The sequence below is a fragment of the Manis javanica genome, chromosome 3 (genome assembly GCF_040802235.1).
Source record: "Manis javanica isolate MJ-LG chromosome 3, MJ_LKY, whole genome shotgun sequence".
Taxonomy (NCBI): domain Eukaryota; kingdom Metazoa; phylum Chordata; class Mammalia; order Pholidota; family Manidae; genus Manis; species Manis javanica.
The window spans coordinates 128738521-128760357 of record NC_133158.1 but is presented as its reverse complement, the minus strand read 5'-3'; the positions used below and the strand labels follow the sequence as shown (position 1 = coordinate 128760357).

The following is a 21837-nucleotide window of genomic DNA, read 5'->3' as shown; positions in this document are numbered from 1 at the left end:
AATCAACACAGAATTATAAGTGTAGGGGAAGGTAGTAGACTATCTGACTAAGCTAGGTTTAGCCCAGTGATTCTTTAAAATTTGCTGCACATTAAATCTCCTGGAGAGCTTTAAAAATCTTGATGTCCATGTCACATCTCACACTAATTAAACCAAAATCTTGAAAAGCAGCAGCCAGACGTGAGGACTTCGTAAAGATTACCAGGTAAATAAATATAATGCACAGCACAGTTTGGGAACCCCTTTTTTACCAAACTGAAAATGTTCTGGTATCTGTGCAAAATGCAACGACTTAAAACTTTCAAAATTTGTATTTGTTTTTTGTCAGTTTCCTAGAGCTGCCATAACAAAGCACCACAAACCAGGTGGCTTACAACAACAGAAGTTTTTCATCTCAGCTCTAGAGGCTAGCAGTATGACATCATGGTGTTGGTAAGGCCGTATTTTCTCCAAGCTCTGAAAGGATCCTTCCTGGTCTCTTCCAGCTTTTGTGCCCCCAGACATTCCTTGGCTGGTGGCAGCCTAACTCCAATATCTGCTTCCATCTCAACAAAGCCATCTTCCCACTGTGTCTGTCTCCACACAGCATTCTCCCATGTGTTTGTCTGCAGCAAATTCTCCTTTCTTTATAAGAATACCTGTCATATTGAAACAGGACCCACCCTAATGACCTCATCTCAACTTAATTACAATCTGTGAAGACCTTATTACCAAGTAAGGTCACATTCACAAGTATCAAAGGTTACAACTTCAACATACCTTTTGGGGGACATAATTCAATCTGTAATACCTATCTTTCAAAACTCCCCTGCTAATCAACTGTAATACCATCATGTGTTTTACTGTAGAATTACAGTTTAGAGAGAACTAACTCAAGTATGCTAATCTTTTCAGAGCTTGAAAGGACAAGACTTGAAGGTACTCTTAAACAGCACCCACCCATCCTCCTGCACCTCTTCAGCAGCTGGACTACTCCATTATCAAATAACAGAGGTTAAAAAAAATTAACTACCCTCAATCTAATCTCCTCTTACCTTGGCTGCCCAACTTCTATTTCAAGATACTCCTTTAACAAAGTCTAAAATTCTTTAGCCTGGCAATAAAGTCCTTCCCTCCCAACCTATAGCAACCTACAGTGACAGCTTATGTTCGTACCTGCATTTCTTACATCAAGCCAAATCGAGGGTACTGTCAAACTGCACTGTCTATCAGTTTTCTGTATTACTCTATTAGTTTCCCTCTATTAACATTCTGTACGATACTATAACATATAGAAAAATGTGTATTTGGTCGTTCACATGACCAAAACATACTTCTCAAATAGATCTGGTCTTTCACAAGTTTCTGACTCACAGTTCCCAAAACCCTTGGAATTTCCTAAGTGCTGAGAGTGACAAAGGTGACTCTTGTTCTGTTATTAAGTGACTTCTGGGTCTCACCTAAGGATGGGAGCAGGTTACCAGGAAACAACCTTATGATTGATTAGAGTTGGAACTTTCAGACCTACCCCAAGACCTCTGGGGAAGGGAGAGGGCTGGAGATTGAATCAACCTCCAGAGGCCACTGATTTCATCAGAGCTATGAAATAAAGCCTTAAAAAAAAACTCAAGGCTTCAGAAAGTCCTTTCCCCACACCTTGCTTTATGCATCCCTATCTGGCTGTTCCTTAAAGCCTTTTATAATGAACTGGTGATCTAGAAAAGTTACCTGAGTTCTGTGAGCTGCTCTAGGACATTAATCAAACCTGAGGAGGGGTGCTTGGGAACCTTTAATTTATAGGCAGTCAATAAGAAGCATAATAACCTGGGCTTGTGATTAGCCTCTGAAGCTGGGGGGAAGGGAGGAAGAAGGTGGACATTACAACACAGGACAGTCTTGCAGGACTGAGCCCTTAAACCATGGAATTTGATGCTACCTCTAGGTAGGACATGTGAGAATTTATCTGAATTCTCAGACACCCTGTTATATTCAAGAATTCTTTGCTGGTATGGGGAGTGCCCTTACACCCACCCCCATGGAAACTGAGTCTCACAGTACCAAAGGAGTCTGCCATAACAAAGTAACACCAACCAGGTACCTTACAACAGGAATTTATTGCCTCGTAGTTCTGAAAGTCACAGGTCCAAAACTAAGGTGTTAGCAGGGCAACAACACCCTTTCTGAGGTGCTAAGGAAGGATGTGCTCCGGTTCTCTGCCTCCCAGCTTCACTGGCTTATGGGTGCATTGCTCCAGCCACCCCACCATGTCTACCTGTGGCTCTTCACACTGTTTTCCTGTCTCTGCATCCAAATCACCTCTTTTTATAAGGACACCAGTGATACTGGATTAAGGCCCATCCTAATGACCTCATTTCAACTTAATTACCTCTATAAAGATCCTATTTCCATGTAAGGTTACAATCTGACTTCAAAAAATTACTTTGGACTTCAAAGTAAGAATTTTGAAGATATAATTCAACCACTAACGTCATTAAGCTAAGAAAGTCCAGGATTAGTAAATAACAATGCCATCACTTTACCCCTCCGCAAGTATAGATGGCAGGGTTATTTAACAAAGTATACATTATAGACAAGGGTGAACAAAAGCCTTTTCCCATGACCTTCATTTCAGTTCTCTCTCTAGCTTGGTTGTCAGTTAATCCCCCTAAAACAAAATTCGAAACAATAGTAACAATGGTAACTGATGGCATCAATATACAAGGAACAATCAATGTAAGTAACTTTATGTGGTCAAATGTGTTACTGCTCAGAATTTAGTACCTCTTTCCTGCAATATAGGACAACCTGGACCTTGGCTATGGGACACGCTCTGGCCAATGGAAACTGAGTAGATGTGATACACACCATGTCTAATCACAGCTTTAAGAGGTATTACAAGTGTCTGTCACCTCTTACTCTATTCTTCTATTACAAGAAAGAGCATGTCCTACATGGGGTCTGCTCCAAGAGCTTAGATCCCCAAATGAGAAGACAGAACACAGGCACAGTCTATCAACATTATCTATGTGGGAAAGAAATATTTTTGTAAACCAGTGTAATTATTCATAATCATAAAGAAAACTATAATTTATAGCAGTATTTTGACTGCATATATCCCTTGGGGATACAGGAGATGAAAAAGAATCACAAAGAAATTGTAAACTGCTTTCTTATTCTGTTAGTATCATTAATTTGGAGTTTTTATAAATATAGGTAAAATAAGAAATCATGTTAGATTCACTACAAACCAAATTTTTCAAAAACATACAAATACAGAAGCAGTAAAAACCTTTTCATCTTCTTCTCATGGTATAGTACTCCTCAAGCCAGCTACATCTGGAGGATGTCCTGCAATATGTGAGGCATTATAAGAAGTAAGAGGACAAATATGTAACATTATCCTAGAGAACAACTTTTCTTTATGGTAAATAAGTTTGACCATTTTACTTTTTATTCCAAAATTACTTGATGGGACTAACTTCAAAACGTTAAAATCTTTAATCACTGGTCACTCTGACAGGCTGCCAGGGTACCACCAATTCATTATTCTAAAAACTGATAACTACAACACTCAGCACAATAGCAATCAGACATGAAAAAGAAATAAAAGGTATCCAAATGGATAAGGAAGAAGTACAACTGTCACTGCTTGTAGGTGATGTGATAACATATATTAAAAAAATCTAAAGACTCCACCAAGAACTATTAGAATTAATAAATGAATTCTATTCATTTATTCATTTATTCAACAGTAAAGTTGCAGGATAAAAAATAAATAAATATATAGAATCTGCTGTTTTTCTATATATGCATAATAAACTAGCATAAAAAGAAGTTAAGAAAACAAAACCATTTATAACTGCATTAAAAAGAATATAACCTGGGAATAAATCTAACCAAGGGGATGAAAGACCTATACTCTGAAAACTATAAAACAGGAGTAAAAGAAATTGAAGATGAAATAAATAAATGGAAATATACCCATGCTCATGTATAGGAAGAATTGATATTGTTAAAATGGCCATGCTGCCCAAAGCAATCTACAGATTTAATGTCTACCTATAAAAATACCAACAATATTTTTTTTTCAAACTAGTGCAAATAATCCTAAAATCTGTATGGAATCACAGAAGACAATAAATAACCAAACCTGTTTTGAGAAAAAAACAAAGTTGGAGGTATCATGCTCTCTGGTTTCAAACTATACTGCAAAGCTCCAGTAATAAAAACAGTATGGCACTGGCATAAACAGACACAGACATATCAATGAAAAGGAATAGAGCTCAGAAATAAACCCATGCTTAAATATGCTCAATTACTGCAGGACAAAGGAGGCAAGAATATACAATAAGGAAAAGACAGTGTCTTCAATAAATGGTGTTAAGAAAACTGGAGTTACATGCAAAAGAATGAAACTGGATCACTGTCTTACACCATACACAAAAAATAAACTCGAAATGGATTAAAGACCTAAATCTAAGACCCAAAACCATAAAACTCCTAGAAAAAACATAGGCAGTAATTCTCAAAACATCAGCATTAGTAATTTTTTTCTTGGTCTGTCTCCCCTAGCAAGGGAAACAAAGCTAAAATAAACAAGTCGGACTGTATCAAACTAAAAAGCTTTTCCACAGTAAAGGATACCACCAACAAAATGAAAAGGCAGCCTACTGAAAGGGAGAAGATATTTGCAAATGATATATCCAATAAGGGGCTGATACACAATATATATAAAGAACTCACATAATTCAACAGCAAAAACAAAAAGGTAATCCAATTTAAAAATTGGGCAGAGGACCTGAATAGATATTTCTCCAAAGACAATATACGGATGGCTAAATGACACATGAAAAGATGCTCAACATCACTAATCATCAGGGAAATGCAAATAATGAGGAATCACCACACACCAGCCAAAAATGGCTGCTATCAAGAAGATACAAAATAACGAGTGTTGTTAAGGATGTGGAAAAAAGGGAACCCCTAGACACATCTGAAGGAATGCAAACTGGTGCAGCCACTATGGAAGGCAGTATGGAGGTATCTCAAGAAACTAAAGACAGAAAGACCATACAACCCAGTAATTCCAACTCTGGCAATTTACCCAAATAAAATCACTAATTCAAAAAGATATATGTATTACTATGTTTACTACACCATTGTTTGTAATAGCCAAGATATGGAAGCAATTTAAGTGTCTTCAACAGATGAATGTACAAAGGAGGTGTCATACATATATACAATGGAATATTACTTAGCCATAAAAAATAATGAAACCTTGCCATTTATGACAACATGGCTGGATCTAGAGGGTATTATGCTAAGTGAAGTAAGTCAGACAGAGAGAGACAAGTGCTGTATCATTTCACTTATATGAAGAATCTAAAAAATAAATGAACCAACAAAGAAAACAGAAATAGACACATAAACACAGAACATAGACTTGTGGTTGCCAAAGGGGAGGGGAGTATGGGGATGGGTGAAAGGGTGATATAGGTGAAGGAAAAAGAGAGGTACAAAATTACAATTATAAGATAAATTAGTCACAAGGAAATGAAAAGTACACCACAAGGAATATAGTCAATATTGTGGTAACTTTTTATGTTGACAGATGGAAACTTATCATGGTAAGCATTTAGCAATATCTGTAACTGTCAAATCACTATGCAGTATACCTGAAAAAAAAATGTGTATCAGCTATATTTAAATTAAAATAAAAGAATTTTAAAAAATAATTCAGGCATATACTCTGCCTTCACTGTAAAAGTTCTATTTCAGAATATCCCAATACTTGATTAGAAGAGTCCTGCTTTAAAGAATTCCAGCCAATCACTGCAAAAACAATGCTGTCATTAGAAAATAACCATTTTCTATCCCTAAGAAAATAACCAATCTAGGCAACAATCATGAGTGGGTACTAAACCCACTAGGAAAAAATCTGATGTGGAACTCTGTAATTGGTAGATTAGGCTAACAATACCTGACAATAACTGAACCCACTAATCAATATAACAATCACTGTAAGTGAGACAACCAGATGGTTTATGCCTCATGGTGTGGTGCAAAAGAAAAAGACTTCAGGATCAAAAGAAAACAAATTTAATTAAGACTCTACCCACCACTTAACAGAAATTACAAGACAACAGTGGAATATGTTAGTAATAAAAAATGCAATTACCCAAATCCAGAATATGGGAAATTTGACAGGACAAATAAACCCATTTCTTCTACCAATAAGTGTTAAGGGACTTAAATTTAAGCAACCAAAAGCAATAGTTAGACCTTATCTCAATTCTGATTAAAATTAGCCATCTGATAATGTTATTTGTGAGACAAAAGAAAAAAATTGATTCCTTTTGCCTCTTCCAGTTTATCATAAGGCTTGTCTATCTTTTCTGGACATTTGTCTTCACTGCAACACATGAAGCCTAACCTTTTCTCTGAATCACTGAGAAGGGTAGGGGAATCGCTAAGGATGAGAGTAGTGAGTGTAAAGACAATACAATGACTCAACATGTATCCTATTCTTCTAATCCTTACTTTGTCTGAAGATTCAGATCCTGATTTGAATATAAAACCTCAGGTTTGACTATCTTCTATGGGAAGTAAATAACACCAGGTAAGCTGACTCCCTATGAGTTCATCTAGACAAAATCTAAGTTTTCATCAGAAACTTTCATTTACTATCAAAATGCTGATCAATTTACTGTTTCTCAAGTACAGGCATTAGAACTGTTTTCTTCCTTCAACATAATGCAAATGCATACTAGGTGCTCAATAAATAAGTCTTAAAGAAACAAAACGTTTAAAGGAACAGTTGTTTTTCTCATTGTTCTCAACCTCAGCTTTTTCTTGGAGAAGCAAAGACATCTGTAGAAAAGAAGATACTGTCTATACCTATGAACATCAACTTCAGAATGAGTTTGATTTACTCCAAAAATATTAAGCAATTATTAGTAAAGCTTTCTTATTGTAATATTGAAATCCCTTGATTACCTTACAGTGATCAGTATTTCATCTTCTAAAAAAAAAATTCAATTATATAAGTAAAAAGCCAACCCCTACCCCTCCAGCACACAATTTTCTTGCACAACTCTCTGCAAATAAAGTAAAAAGAAATATTCTTTCAAAAAATAGGAGTTCCTATTTGGACCACTGTTATGTAATTTTTTTAAACTGCTTCCATAAGTCACATGTATTTTAGTCTACTACCAGGTGTATCAGCATTTTATAGGTACTCTACTTACCTAAAAGCACAAAACACAAATTATATTAAGTGTAATAAAAATCAGTAAAGTACAATTTTCTTTGCCTTCTGATATAACTATTAACTGATATGATCTGTAATATATAATAGGAATCATAGGCTTTAGAGCTGAAGGGAACAAGAGATTTTTATCCTCTTATGTTCTAGGCTATCCAATTAATAGAAACTTCAAAGTATTTACACGTAAATATACAATATTTTCCCCCTAAAAACTGACTTAGGAGCAGGCATGGCTGTAAACTCAAGGTATGAACATTATGCAAAACAACCCATGGGAAAGGAGACAGTGCAAAAGAAAGACAGGTAAAAAGCATCTGTTTTTATTTTCATAACTTATACAGAGATTTGGGTTGGAAGAGGAAGAGGGTGAATCAAAGGACCACCAGCCCTGTTTCTGGTTAACTTGGTGTAGGTAAAATGAAAGTTCCTATGGCAGGATCCTCACCTGACCCTAAACTACTTGATGATGTAACTGGCCTCCTGCTAAAGCTTCCACACCCACTGGCAATGGGCCATTATTGTTGGTGTTACTGTATAAAGAGCTCCACCCAGTGCTCTGCCTGAGGCAGAGATGGAGACAGGCTTGCTACATGCAGACTGCCCCAGGGGCATGACTCCAGCACTCCATCTGACACCGTGAGAACAAAGCTTTGTATAAACCCTTTTACCCTGGTCCGCTGTTGTTATTCTGTCTCACCAAATCCAGAGTGAGCTTGCCCAGGGCAATCGCCCTCAGAAGACACACTAGGTCAGATATCACTAGGTTACCTAACATAGGAAAGGTTTTAGTCTATTCAAAATCCTTGGGTAGAAGTCTGGAATTATTTCCCTTTCATCTCTTCTGTATTTAAGCAGCATACTGTGCTACAACTCAAGACTAAAGAATGTTCCTTTTCCGTGAATGTAGTGGAAATGGGCTAAGTTGCTCTTTCTTTTTTTGGTCCCTCCTTTTATTAGTGGTAAAGGAAGTCTTCATGGTAATGTAACAACCACACACAAAGAGGTAACAGCAACAAATGGAAGCACTCATTTTAGAAACTAATTTATTTATTTATATAGATCATTACTCTAACCAAACAATACTAGATGGTATAATGATGGAGATGAGATTTTTCAAAAGGTGTTGATTTAATTAAAAATACTCTAGGAATGACGATTTATTAACATTCATTAAAAAATGCAAGCTATGTGACAGCAGACATGTGAACATTATTCACTACTGTACTAGTCCTGAAATACAGCCCAATTCTCAAAAGACAATTATTATTTGTTGAAAAAAATGAAGAAAGCTTTCATTTTACTAGTCACTAGTGTTTAAAAAGACCCAAAAAGTAATCTTCAATGATAACTAAAACTCAGTGCTCTTTCTCATCCATTCTGTTTAATATCCATTACTTCCACAATTTCAGTAACTTGTATCTCCATTTCTTTTTGGACAAACACTGAATAGGAACAAAGTAAAAGGCTAACACACCAGTTTCTAGCCCACCAGTGGTTCTTGCTCAGGGTGATACATCAAAATCACCTGTGGCAGCTTTTTCAAAGTCATGTCAAAAGCTTCATGACAACCCTCAAAAGTCTTAATTACATTTCAGCAAGTCACAGGTACAGCCCAAGCATGTATTTTTAAAAGTTCCTCAGGTCACACAAAGCATGGCTTATATCATGCCCATACCTCAAAATTTTCTGTGTCTTTAAATCTGTAAGTGTGAAAGAAAACACAAAACACACGCTCCTTTTCACTCGATCTTTATTACTCACTACTGTACTTATTCTGGAAGTGTAAACTCCTTCCGTCATCTATTCAGTTTCTCATTGAACAGCTTTTCACAATCACCTCAAGGTACTCATGTCACAAGCATCCTCCAGTCCAACATCACCCTCCTGGAATACATCTATTCTCCATCCACTTTGATTCAAATCTACTGATCAGACATCTCAACAAATACTACAATCTTGACATTCAGCTCAAGTACTCTTGCCAATTCCCACTCAAACACTGTAACATGTAAACCCCAAGCCATAATGCTGTATGAAATCATTTTGCCCCTCTGAGCCATTTCACAATCATTTGTACTATGTCTTTAATTTCCTTATCAAATTTTCATCCCTGATTTTCAAAAATTTTGACTTCCCTCAAGAAGCCCATCTCACCAAAAGCCTCTCAATCTCAAGTGTTTTTATTCTTTGGCAAAATTTATTAGAATTTTCTTGACTTGTTCATTTCAAAATCATTATTTTTAGTCACCCTATTATTTTGAACTGACTCTGTAAAGAAAAAGTAAAAAAAAAAGATACAGATACAGATTGAGAGAAGAAAGAATGTCTCTACCACAGAAAGCTGTTGGATCTCCTAGATATACTACCATATCATTAGCAAAATTACTAGCCCTTTGTAAGGGAATTGACATAGTAGCTAGCAAAAACAAGAGTTTTTCTCTGAGCTAGTAATAAGCACCTATAAATACAGATGTGAAAATATTCCATTTACAAGAGCAAAATTCTATGAAATACTCACAAAAAATTAACAGAAAGGCAACAAAAATGCAACCAAACATAATATTCTACTGAAAGATAAAGAGCAAAGCATGGCACGATGGAGTCGTGCTGCCACAAGTCACTGTCCACCTAAAAGGAAGTAAACATGGGCCCACATGTTTACTGCAGGCAATAAATTCCAGATGGATTTAGGATTTTAAAATTTGAGGAGGAGCAAAGATGGCGGGTGAGTAGGGCAGTGAAAATCTCCTCCCAAAACCATATATATTTTTGAAAATACAACAAATACAACTATTCCTAAAAGAGAGACCAGAAGACACAGGACAACAGCCAGAATACATCTACACCTGCGAGAACCCAGCGCATCACAAAGGGGGTAAGATACAGGCTGTGGCCTGGTGGGAACTGAGCGTGTCCCCCAACTCAGCTCCCCAGTGGGAGGAGAGGAGTCAGAGCGGGGAGCGAGAGGGAGCCCAGGACTGCTAAATACCCAGTCCTAGTCATCCGTACTGGGAGGGCAGACACACAGTGCGTGGTGTGCTGGATACTAGGGAAATTGAACAGTAAAACCTGCAAGCAGGTCCCCTCAGCCGGCGCCAGTGGGACAAAAAAAAGTGAGTGCTTTAAGAAAGTCTTAAAGGGACAGGAAACTCACAGCTGGACGGAAGCATCCCAGCACAGTAAGCACAAGAGCTGGGAATCCAGGGGAACTCTGGGCGCCTAATGCCCTGGGCAGCAGCACAGCTCTGAGGACCCTCACAGCGATAAAGAGCCTCACCCATTCCACCTCTGTAGCAGAGCAGCAGCCTGAGACTGGCCACAATGACAGCAGCCGTGCAGAGCCTCTTCCGCAGCCGCCCAGGCCAGACTCAGAGGCCCCGTCGGCATACAGCTGCCCAGCACAAACCGCTAGGGGTCACCATTCTCACAGAAAGGGAAGGCGACAGGCAAGCAGGAAGGGACTTTTTTCTCCCAGCTGACACACGCGCCAGCTGCCTACGACTACCTCTATTGCCATGAAAAGGCAGAAGAATTTGATACAGACAGGAATAACACAGACATCCCCTGAGAGGGAACCTGGGGAGATAGATGTAACTAATCTTCCTGAAAAAGAATGCCAAATAAAGGTCATAACCGTGCTGATGGAGCCACAGAGAAAAATGCAAGAGCTAACTGATAAAGTTGGAAGGGAGAATACAGAAATAAAACAATCTCTGGAAGGACTTAAAAGCAGAATGGACGATGTGCAAGAGGGCTGTTAATGGAATAAAAATCAGAGAACAGGAACGCAGAGAAGCTGACGCAGAGAGAGATAAAAGGATCTCCAGGAATGAGAGACTATTCAGAGAACTGTGTGACCAATCCAAACAAAACAATATCCGTATTATAGGGATACCATAAGAAGAAGAGAGGAAAAAAAAGAGACAGAAAATGTATTTGAAGAAACAATTGCTGAAAACTTCCCCAAACTGAGGGAGGAAATAGTCTCTCAGACCATGGAAGCACACAGAACTCCCAACAGAAGGGACCCAAGGAGGGCAACACCAAGACACATAATAATTAAAATGGCAAAGATCAAGGACAAGGATAGAATATTAAAGGCAGTCAGAGAGAGAAAAAAGATCACCTACAAAGGAAAATTCATCAGGCTATCATCAGACTTCTCAACAGAAACCTAACAGGCTAGAAGAGAATGGCATGATATATTTAATGCAATGCAACAGAAGGGCCTTGAACAAGGAATACTGCATCTAGCACGATTATCATTGAAATATGAAGAAGGGATTAAACAATTCCCAGAAAAGCAAAAGCTGAGGGAATTTGCCTCCCACAAACCACCTCTACAGGGTATTCTAGAGGGACTGCTCTAGATGGGAGCACTCCTAAGGCTAAATAGATGTCACCAGAGAAAATAAAATCACAGCAAAGAAAGCAGACCAACCAAATACTAACAAAAGGCAAAAAATAAAATCAACTACCCACAAAAGCAAAAGAAACACAAAAGAGCACAAAATAAAACACCTAACATAGAAAGAATGGAGGAAGAGGAATAATAATCATCAGACTGTGTTTATAATAGATCAATAAGCAAGTTAAGTTAGACAGTAAGACAGTAAAGAAGCTAACTCTGAACCTTTGGTAACCACGAAGCTAAAGCTGGCAATGGCAGTAAGTACATATCTTTCAATAATCACCCTAAATGTAAATGGACTGAATGCACCAATCAAAAGACACAGAGTAAAAGAACGGATAAAAAAGCAAGCCCCATCTATATGCTGCTTACAAGAGACTCAACTCAAACCCAAAGACATGCACAGATTAAAAGTCAAGGGTTGGAAAAAGATATTTCCTGCAAACAACAGGGAGGAAAAAGCAGGTGTTGCAGTACTTGTATCAGACAAAATAGACTTCAAAACAAAGAAAGTAACAAGAGATAAAGAAGGACATTACATAATGTTAAAGGGGTCAGTCCAACAAGAGGATATAACCATTATAAACATATATGCACCCAATACAGTAGCACCAGCATATGTGAAACAAATACTAACAGAACTAAAGGAGGAAATAGACTGCAATGCATTCATTTTAGAAGACTTCAACACACCACTCACCCCAAAGGACAGATCCACCAGACAGAAAATAAGTAAGGACACAGAGGCACTGAACAACACACTAGAACAGATGAACCTAATAGACATCTATAGAACTCTACACCCAAAAGCAACAGGATACATATTCTTCTCAAGTGCACATGGAACATCCTCCAGAATAGACCACATATTAACCACAAAAAGAGCCTCAGTAAATTCAAGACGACTGAAATTCTACCAACCAACTACTCAGACCACAAGGGTATAAAACTAGAAATAAATCGTACAAAGAAAGCAAAAAGGCTCATAAACACCTGAAGGCTTAACAACATGCTCCTAAATAATCAATGGATCAATGACCAAATTAAAATAGAGATCAAGCAATATATAGAAACAAATGACAACAACACAAAGCTCCAACTTTTGTGGGATGCAGCAAAAGAAGTTTTAAGAGGAAAGTTTATAGCAATCCAGGCACATTTAAAGAAGAAAGAACAAACCCAAATGAATAGTCTAATGTCACAATTATCAAAATTGGAAAAAGAAGAACAAATGAGGCCTAAAGCCACCAGAAGGGGGGACATAATAAAGATCAGAGAAGAAACAAACAAAATTGAAAAGAAAAAAACAATAGAAAAACTCAATGAAACCAAGAGCTGGTTCTTTGAGAAAATAAACAAAATAGATAAACCTCTAGCCAGACTTATTAACAGAAAAAGAATCAACACACAACAACAGAATCAGAAATGAGAAAGGAAAGTCACAACAGACCCCACAGATACAAATAAGTATTAGAGAATACTATGAAAACCTATATGCTAACAAGCTGGAAAACCTAGAAAAAATGGACAACTTCCTAGAAAAATACAACCTTCCAAGACTGACCAAGGAAGACACAGAAAATCTAAACAAACTAATTACCACCAATGAAATTGAAGCGGTAATCAAAAAACTACCCAAGAACAAAACCCCTGGTCCAGATGGATTTACCTTGGAATTTTATCAGACATACAGAAGACATAATACCCATTCTTCTTAAAGTTTTCCAAAAAATAGAAGAGGAGGGAATACTCCCAAACTCATTCTATGAAGCCAGCATCACCCTAATACCAAAACCAGGCAAAGACCCCACCAAAAAAGAAAATTACAGGCCAGTATCCCTGATGAACGCAGATGCAAAAATACTCAACAAAATATTAGCAAACCGAATTCAAAAATACATCAAGAGGATCATACACCATGATCAAGTGGGATTCTTCTAAGGGATGCAAAGATAGTACAACATTCGAAAATCCATCAACGTCATCCACCATATCAACAAAAAGAAGGACAAAAACCACATAATCATCTCCATAGACACTGAAAAAGCATTCAAAAAAATTCAACATCCATTCTTGATAAAAACTCTCAACAAAATGGGTATAAAGGGCAAGTACCTCAACATAATAAAGGCCATATATGATAAACCCACAGCCAACATCATACTGAACAGAGAGAAGTTGAAAGCTTTTCCTCTGAGATCGGGAACAAGACAGGGATGCACACTCTCCCCACTGTTATTCAACACAGTACTGGAGGTCCTAGCCATGGCAATTAGACAAAACAAAGAAATACAAGGAATCCAAACTGGTAAGGAAGAAGTCAAACTGTCACTATTTGCAGATGACATGATAGTGTACGTAAAAAACCCTAAGGACTCCACTCCAAAACTACTAGAACTAATATCAGAATTCAGCAAAGTTGAAGGATACAAAATTAATACATAGAAATCTATGGCTTTCCTATACACTAACAATGAACTAATAGAAAGAGAAATCAGGAAAACAACTGCATTCACAATTGCATCAAAAAGAATAAAATACCTAGGAATAAACCTAACCAAGGAAGTGAAAAACCTATACCCTGAAAATAACAAGACACTCTTAAGAGAAATTAAAGAGGACACTAACAAATGGAAACTCATCCCATGCTCTTGGCTAGGAAGAATTAATATCATCAAAATGGCCATCCTGCCCAAAGCAATCTACAGAGTCAATGTAATACCTATCAAATTACCAACAGCATTCTTCAATGAACTGGAACAAATAGTTCAAAAATTTATATGGAACCACCAAAGACCCCAAATAGCCAAAGCAATCCTGAGAAGGAAGAATAAAGTGGGGGGGGATCTCAATCCCCAACTTCAAGCTCTACTACAAAGCCACAGTAATCAAGACAATTTGGTACTGGCACAAGAACAGACCCACAGACCAGTGGAACAGAATAGAGACTCCAGACATTAACCCAAACATATATGGTCAATTAATATATGATAAAGGAGCCATGGACATATAATGCGGAAATGACAGCCTCTTTAACAGATGGTGCTGGCAAAACTGGACAGCTACCTGTAAAAGAATGAAACTGGATCTTTGTCCAACCCCATACGCAAAAGTAAATTTGAAATGGATCAAAGACCTGAATATAAGTCATGAAACCATACAACTCTTAGAAAAAAACAGGCAAAAATCTCTTGGACATAAACATGAATTACTTCTTCATGAACATATCTCCCCAGGCAAGGGAAAGAAAAGCAAAAATGAACAAGTGGGACTACATCAAGCTCAAAAGCTTCTGTACAGCAAAAGATACCATCAATAAAACAAAAAGGCATCCTACAGTATGGGAGGACATATTCATAAATGACAGATCCGATAAAGGGTTGACATCCAAAATATATAAAAAGCTCACACACCTCAAGAAAAAAGCAAAGAATCCAATTAAAAGAGCAGAGTTGCTGAACAGACAGTTCTCCAAAGAAAAAATTCAGATGGCCAACAGACACATGAAAAGATGCTCCACATCGCTAGTCATCAGAGAAATGCAAATTAAAAACCACAATGAGATATCACCTCACACCAGTAAGGATGGCCAGCATAGAAAAGACTAAGAACAACAAACACTGGCGAGGATGCAGTGAAAGGGGAACCCTCCTACACTGCTGGTGGGAATGTAAATTAGTTCAACCATTGTGGAAAGCAGTATGGAGGTTCCTCACAAAGCTCAAAATAGAAATACCATTTCACCCAGCAATTCCACTTCTAGGAATTTACCCTAAGAATACAGCAGCCCAGTTTGAAAAAGACAGATGCACACCTATGTTTATCACAGCACTATTTACAATAGCCAAGAAATGGAAGCAACCTAAGTGTCCATCAGTAGATGAATGGATAAAAAAGATGTGGAACATATATATACACAATGGAATATTATTCAGCCATAAGAAGAAAACAATCTGTGGGGGCCCAGCCTACGGCCGAGGCTGAGCCCACTCTAGCTGGACAACGCCCTAAAGATGGCGCCTGCTTCCTAGACACCACCCTTCCTGGCCCTACAGCTCAGCGCATAAGGAAGTCTCCATGATTGGCTTGTCCCCATTTCCGTGCTCGTGCTCATAGCATGCTTTTCACATGTTTCCAATAAGACTGAACCTGGCGCGTGATCAGTCAGCTGATTGGTTGGGATATGCTATATAAGCTGCTGCCCTGGAGGAAGTGGGGGTGGTTGTGGTTGTTGTTTTTGCTTTTGCCTTTCGCTAGATGGATGCTCAGATGCCCATAATAAAGATTCCTAACGAACCAGGCCTTCGGTGATCGTTCTCCTGCCGTCGCCCTAGGTGGCGGGACGCGATACAAATCCTACCATTTGCAACAACATGGATGGAGCTAGAGGGTATTATGCTCAGTGAAATAAGCCAGGTGGAGAAAGACAAGTACCAAATGATTTCACTCATCTGTGGAGCATAAGAACAAAGAAAAAACTGAAGGAATAGAACAGCAGCAGAATCACAGAACCGAAGAATGGACTAACACTTAACAAAGGGAAAGGGACTAGGGAGGATGGGTGGGAAGGGAGGGATAAGGGGTTGGGGAGAAAAAGGGTATTACGATTAGCATGTATAATGTGGGGGGAGGCACGGGGAGGGCTGTGCAACACAGAGAAGACAAGTACAGCATCTTACTATGCTGATGGACAGTGACTGTAATGGGGTTTGTTGGGGGGACTTGGTGAAGGGGGAACCTAGTAAACATAATGTCCCTCATGTAATTGTAGATTAATGATACCAAAAAAATGTGAATGTGTATGCATTTACATATACACACATTCTTCACACAGACATCTTAACAAAACACCAAAGCTACATGTACAATCAGAAAGAGAAAAAACTTTTAACCAAGACCAGAAACTCAAAAACTATACAAGAAGAGACAGCTATATAACTGAGCACATGAAGATTCACTAATTACCATGGAAATATGTATCAGAGTAACAAGGAGTAAAACTACACTCATTAAAACTTATAAAAATTTAAAAGATCTAGAATGCTCATTTCTGGCAAGGGGAAAAGTTATTCCACTATACTGCAAGTGGGTATGTTAAGAAGCCCTTTTGGAAACAATCTGGCAATCTCTACTAACAGTAAAAATATTAGACTTAATCAAAAATTTGCCACATTTATTTTTCGTTAAAATGGTCAAATATTTACAATGCCATGTAATTCCACTAATACATATACTCTACAACCTAGAGAAATAAAAGCACAAGTTCCTAAGGATTTTTATTTTATGAACACTGTTTTTAATGGCAAAAATGAAAAAAAAAAAAAAGGTAAATGTCCATTATAAGGAGAGTACCAAAATAAAATTGTGGTACTTCCATAATATTCATGGACTATATAGTCATTTGAACAAACTGATGGGAAGGGAGTGGTAAAGGAATTTACTTTTGTGTATAAAATGTGTATAATCACACTTATGCATTTAAGTGAAAGAATATGTGCACCTGTATAAAGAAGAAAAAATATTTTGTGATTGTTGAAGTTTTGGCTTTTGACCTTCTGAATTCTAAAGTTACTGATTACCTCCAAATCCAATGGGTCTTCAGGCTCATTGACACCCAGCCCTTGCAACTTTTAGCATTTAAGAAGACTGAAAAATATGAACAACGTTTAAACTTCCAACACTTGGCTTCCTAACTATGTCCTCTCTCCTACTGTTTTCACTGATTTTTCTTTCTACCCTGTACACAAGCTGACTTCTTTTTTAGCCCTCTGATCTTCACTCCGTTTCCCCAACTAAAGATCTCAAGCACTAAAGAATTAGAAAACTACTGTCCCTCCCATCATATGCCACTCTGTAACTCATCCCCTGATCTTCTCCACACCAAGCAGTCCAATTTCAGCTGAATATACTTATTTGTCTTTTCAGAATCTCCTAACTCATCTAAGCCAATTTATACCTAAGACCCCCAAATTTGTTTTTCCTCTTGCCATAACTATCACTGATTTTACCACTCATGGCACTTTAACCTTTAGTATCATGTTGGATTTACCTTATCTCAGCTTTCATGTGCAGTCTTTTAGACTCTATGTTCCAAAGATCATCATTTTCATCCATGCCTTTCTTTCTACAGTACCTACAGACTGTATTACTACTTCAGTTTCCTAGGTTTCTTTCTATTACCTTCTTGACACCAAGGCACAAAACAGAACTGATGACATCATATTAATTCATTGCTACCTATTAGCTTCAACATTCACTATAAACCATTTAGCCAGGAATTGAAGTTCCCCATTATGGTGTCAAAGCATCTATCTAGCTGTACCACACCTTCCTTGAACTCTATCCTTCAGGTGAATAGACCTGTACCATTCTACCATCCCACAAATTCCCACATTCCTGTTATTTTAGCTCTTTATTTCAACTACACTACCAAAATTTTTTTTACATGTCGTCTCCTGATGAAGCCTATTCAAACACCAGCATCACAGTGTTTTTAACTCTCTCAAAACTAGGTAGTAATAAAAAGATCAGAAAAGAATCAGACTATAAATCAGAATTTCTAGGCATCAGCTCTTTCAAATGCTACTGTTTTTGACATTAAAGCATTAAATCAAGTCATTTTAACTTCCCTGAGCCCCAGTTTCTTGTTCGGTGAAACAGAAATAAAATTAACCTACAAACCTCACAGGAAGGTAGGAATGCACAGAAAACTAATTTATAATCTAAGTGCTAGTAGCACAGTTATTACAGTACCTTTAATTAGGCATATTTGTTTTTTCAACCATTACCAAATTATAAGCATTTAAAAAGGCAGTCTGTACTTTACATCTATCATCAAACAGCCAGTAGCAGCTATTCAAGTATTTTTAGAAACCTTCATAAGTCATCAAATACAGCTGTCATGATCCAGCATAATAAATCCAAGCACTATTTTATATACAATTATGCCTCCATCACAATAAAACATCTATAATCCTTCTCCTGATATTTTTTCAGAAGAACTGTTGCCACATAGTAATTCTAGATCTCTGATTTAGTTCAGCTGGAACACAATTAAGAGAACTGGCAGGTGGGTAGGGACACTTTAAAATGGCTAATAACAAGTCAAAGAATTCCAAAATCTTGACAATAAATGTATGTAAGTGATAGAAAGTGTCTGTGTGACTGTGGTGGTGGTATCCTGTCCAATCCAGCAAATTTATCCAGTATTCACAGTTGAGCAAAGATGCTTTAGCTTAATCTACAACTTTTAAGATTCTAAAGGTTGACAGCATGGTTACTTCAGTGACATGAAACAAAAGTGTGGGGGCCCAGCCTATGGCCGAGGCTGAGCCCCACTCTAGCTGGACAACGCCCTAAGGATGGCACCTGCTTCCTAGACACCACCCTTCCTGGCCCTACAGCTCAGCGCATAAGGAAGTCTCCATGATTGGCTTGTCCCCATTTCCGTGCTCGTGCTCATAGCATGCTTTTCACATGTTTCCAATAAGACTGAACCTGGTGCGTGATCAGTCAGCTGATTGGTTGGGATACGCTATATAAGCTGCTGCCCTGGAGGAAGTGGGGGTGGTGGTTGTCTTTTGCTTTTGCCTTTCGCTAGATGGATGCTCGGACGCCCATAATAAAGATTCCTAACGAACCAGGCCTTCAGTGATCGTTCTCCTGCCGTCGCCCTAGGTGGCAGGACGCGATAAAAAGATTTTTTTTAAAAAGCATACACAAGAGAAGCACATTAACTTTCATTAAGCGAATTGGTTTTTTCCTACTCTTACAAAAGCAAAATTAATGATGAGCAATTTTTTATAAAATTAAAAAAAAAAAAGAAACTGGGAATGGAAATGACACTTTTGGTCTTACAGAAACCTATAAACCATGAACTTATTACAAGAACTTTAAAGTCCTTGAGTAACCCCTGTAAACCACAGAGGCTTATAGTATCTTGTCAAACCACAATGCAAGAAAACTACATAAAGCTACTAGTGTCCTGTCTAAGGGCACAAGAACAAACTTGAAAAAGAGACTCCCATTAGCCAAAACTGGGAGTACCAAAATTTGAGCACCAATCGAGAAAATACCCAAATAATCTAAAACACAAATATGTTTAAATCCATGAGTTCACAGGATAAGCCATTTGTATTAAAATTATGCCACAATGTTGGCTAGTATTTCCTGGCATTTTGTTACTGCTCTTGTATCTTGTATCACATTTGCTCTTAGATCTCAAATTCATTTTTTTCATTTAAACTTGACTCTACAAATCATACAAATTTTAAGCTACTGTTGATACAGTGCCAGGTAAGGCTACAGTGCCTACAGACAGGAAACCTTCCTACTATGAATCTAACTACCAAAAATAATGACCAAATGCCAAGTAGCAGCAAAATAAAAAAGTCATGAGTGAACCCAGTACAATATGGATTAAAATTGGTATGGTAAAAGAGGAAAACAGTTGGGAATGATGAATGGCAACTGATGAGAGTGGCAAATCAATTTGTGTGTCCATTTGGGGAACAACAAAAAAAAGCTCCCCCTGTATGTGATGTTGCTGAGTCCCACAGACAAACAGCCCAGGATTCGCTACTACACTGCCCTGCCTGATGAGTGAGAAGACCTTGTTCTAGTACAAGGCCCCAGTTTCCTCATGTGTAAAATAAGGGTGCTTAATTAGATAACCTGAAAGGGCTCCTTGGACTTTAACACTGAGGGATTCTACAGATGAATTTAGGAAGTAATAAAACGTAGGATTTTTGTTAACAGTGAAGTTTGTTAACAATGGAAACATCAGATGGGAACAGAGATGAAAATCTTTTCATAAAAGTTTGAACTGAGAAAAACAATTACTTTAAAACTTATCTGGAAAGAAGGGGTTTTATGATATACCAGACTTAATAGCATTATCATCTAAGCTAGATTAGTAATAAGTGATCAAATAATGACCTGAAAAAACCTAATCACCTTTAGCCAGGCAGATTGCCCAAATAAATCTAGAAAAGAATACAGAAACACCTTGGGACTAGTAATTACTTCAAATGATAAAGTATCTCGTAACTGCCCCCAACTAAGTAACTGAACACAGTAAAATGACAAGAAAAATGATTAGAGTAAATTAAACAATTATTTAATATTAATATGCAATAAAACAATAATTTTATTGCTTGTGATATCCTTCTTTGCTAATGAGTCTATTTTCTCTATGCGTAATAACTTTTTTCTGGTTAGCTCTCAAAATAGAACCTGGCTTCTCCTTCTGACAAGGCTATAATTGAAACAAATTATTTTTTCCCCCAGTGACACACAGAAACATAAAAAAGAAAAGTCTCGGTGTTTTTCTATTCTGAAAGAAATCAAGCTTCTTCTACCATGACATAACAAACAATAGAAAGGTTCTGGTACCTCAAAATATGGTAGTTTTCTAACTGTAATTTCTTAAATATAATGAATTGCCCTGTCCTATCTAATCCTCCAGAGTCTAATAAACTGAATTGTAAGTTTTAAGTTAATAGATCAGCTGACATTGTACTTAATTTTTTCTAACATTGATGTACTTCTTACCAGGCCTACTTAAAACTCCAGGGATATGAAACCAATAAACATATTGCCACAACCAAGAATCTATCAAAAATGTACTCTATTTTAAAGGATGTAAAGATACAGTGAAAAATTCAATTTAAGAAACTTGTTTTTTAAAGCTTGTTTTATGCAAATTATTTAAAGTGATTATAAAATAACTTGGCATACACACAATTCCATTAATTATTCATTTGAACATTTCACCTTGGCAGTATATTACCTAATATGTTATTCAGAATCACTAATAAAATTTCTCTCTGGTTGGTAGAAACAAAGGCAAAAATAAAGTGGTCTTGATGGTAATGAAATTTGTTCTTGGCTACTCTTAAAATGGTTGTGGTATCTATGTGTAAGACAAAAAAATCTGTGAAACAAAATTTTCCTTTACACTGAATATATTTTCCATTTGAATTTGGGTATTTTGATTTACAATCCTAATGAGATGATTAAAATAACCTTATACTTAATGGCAAACAACTGAAATCTAGATGGATATGCAGAGCAGACTTCAAGGCTCTATTCTGAGCATGAGCTGTCTTCAGCAATTGTATCTTATCTCCCCCATGACTTTTTCAGAGACACTTAAACGTAAGTTTATTTACTAATAAAA

At 37.3% G+C, this 21837-nt stretch overlaps 1 protein-coding gene across 5 annotated transcripts in view; it reads right to left on the bottom strand.

Moving 5' to 3' along the window:
* Window positions 1-21837, bottom strand: part of TBL1XR1 (TBL1X/Y related 1) — a 184717-nt gene that overhangs the window by 52451 nt on the left and 110429 nt on the right. The window contains exon 4 of one of the 5 annotated variants that reach the window (XM_073232055.1): window positions 3269-3327. The exons of the other annotated variants lie outside the window; for them this stretch is intronic. The gene's annotated coding sequence lies outside the window, so the exon portion shown is untranslated. The remainder of the gene's footprint in view (window positions 1-3268; window positions 3328-21837) is intronic. 5 annotated transcript variants of the gene reach the window in all.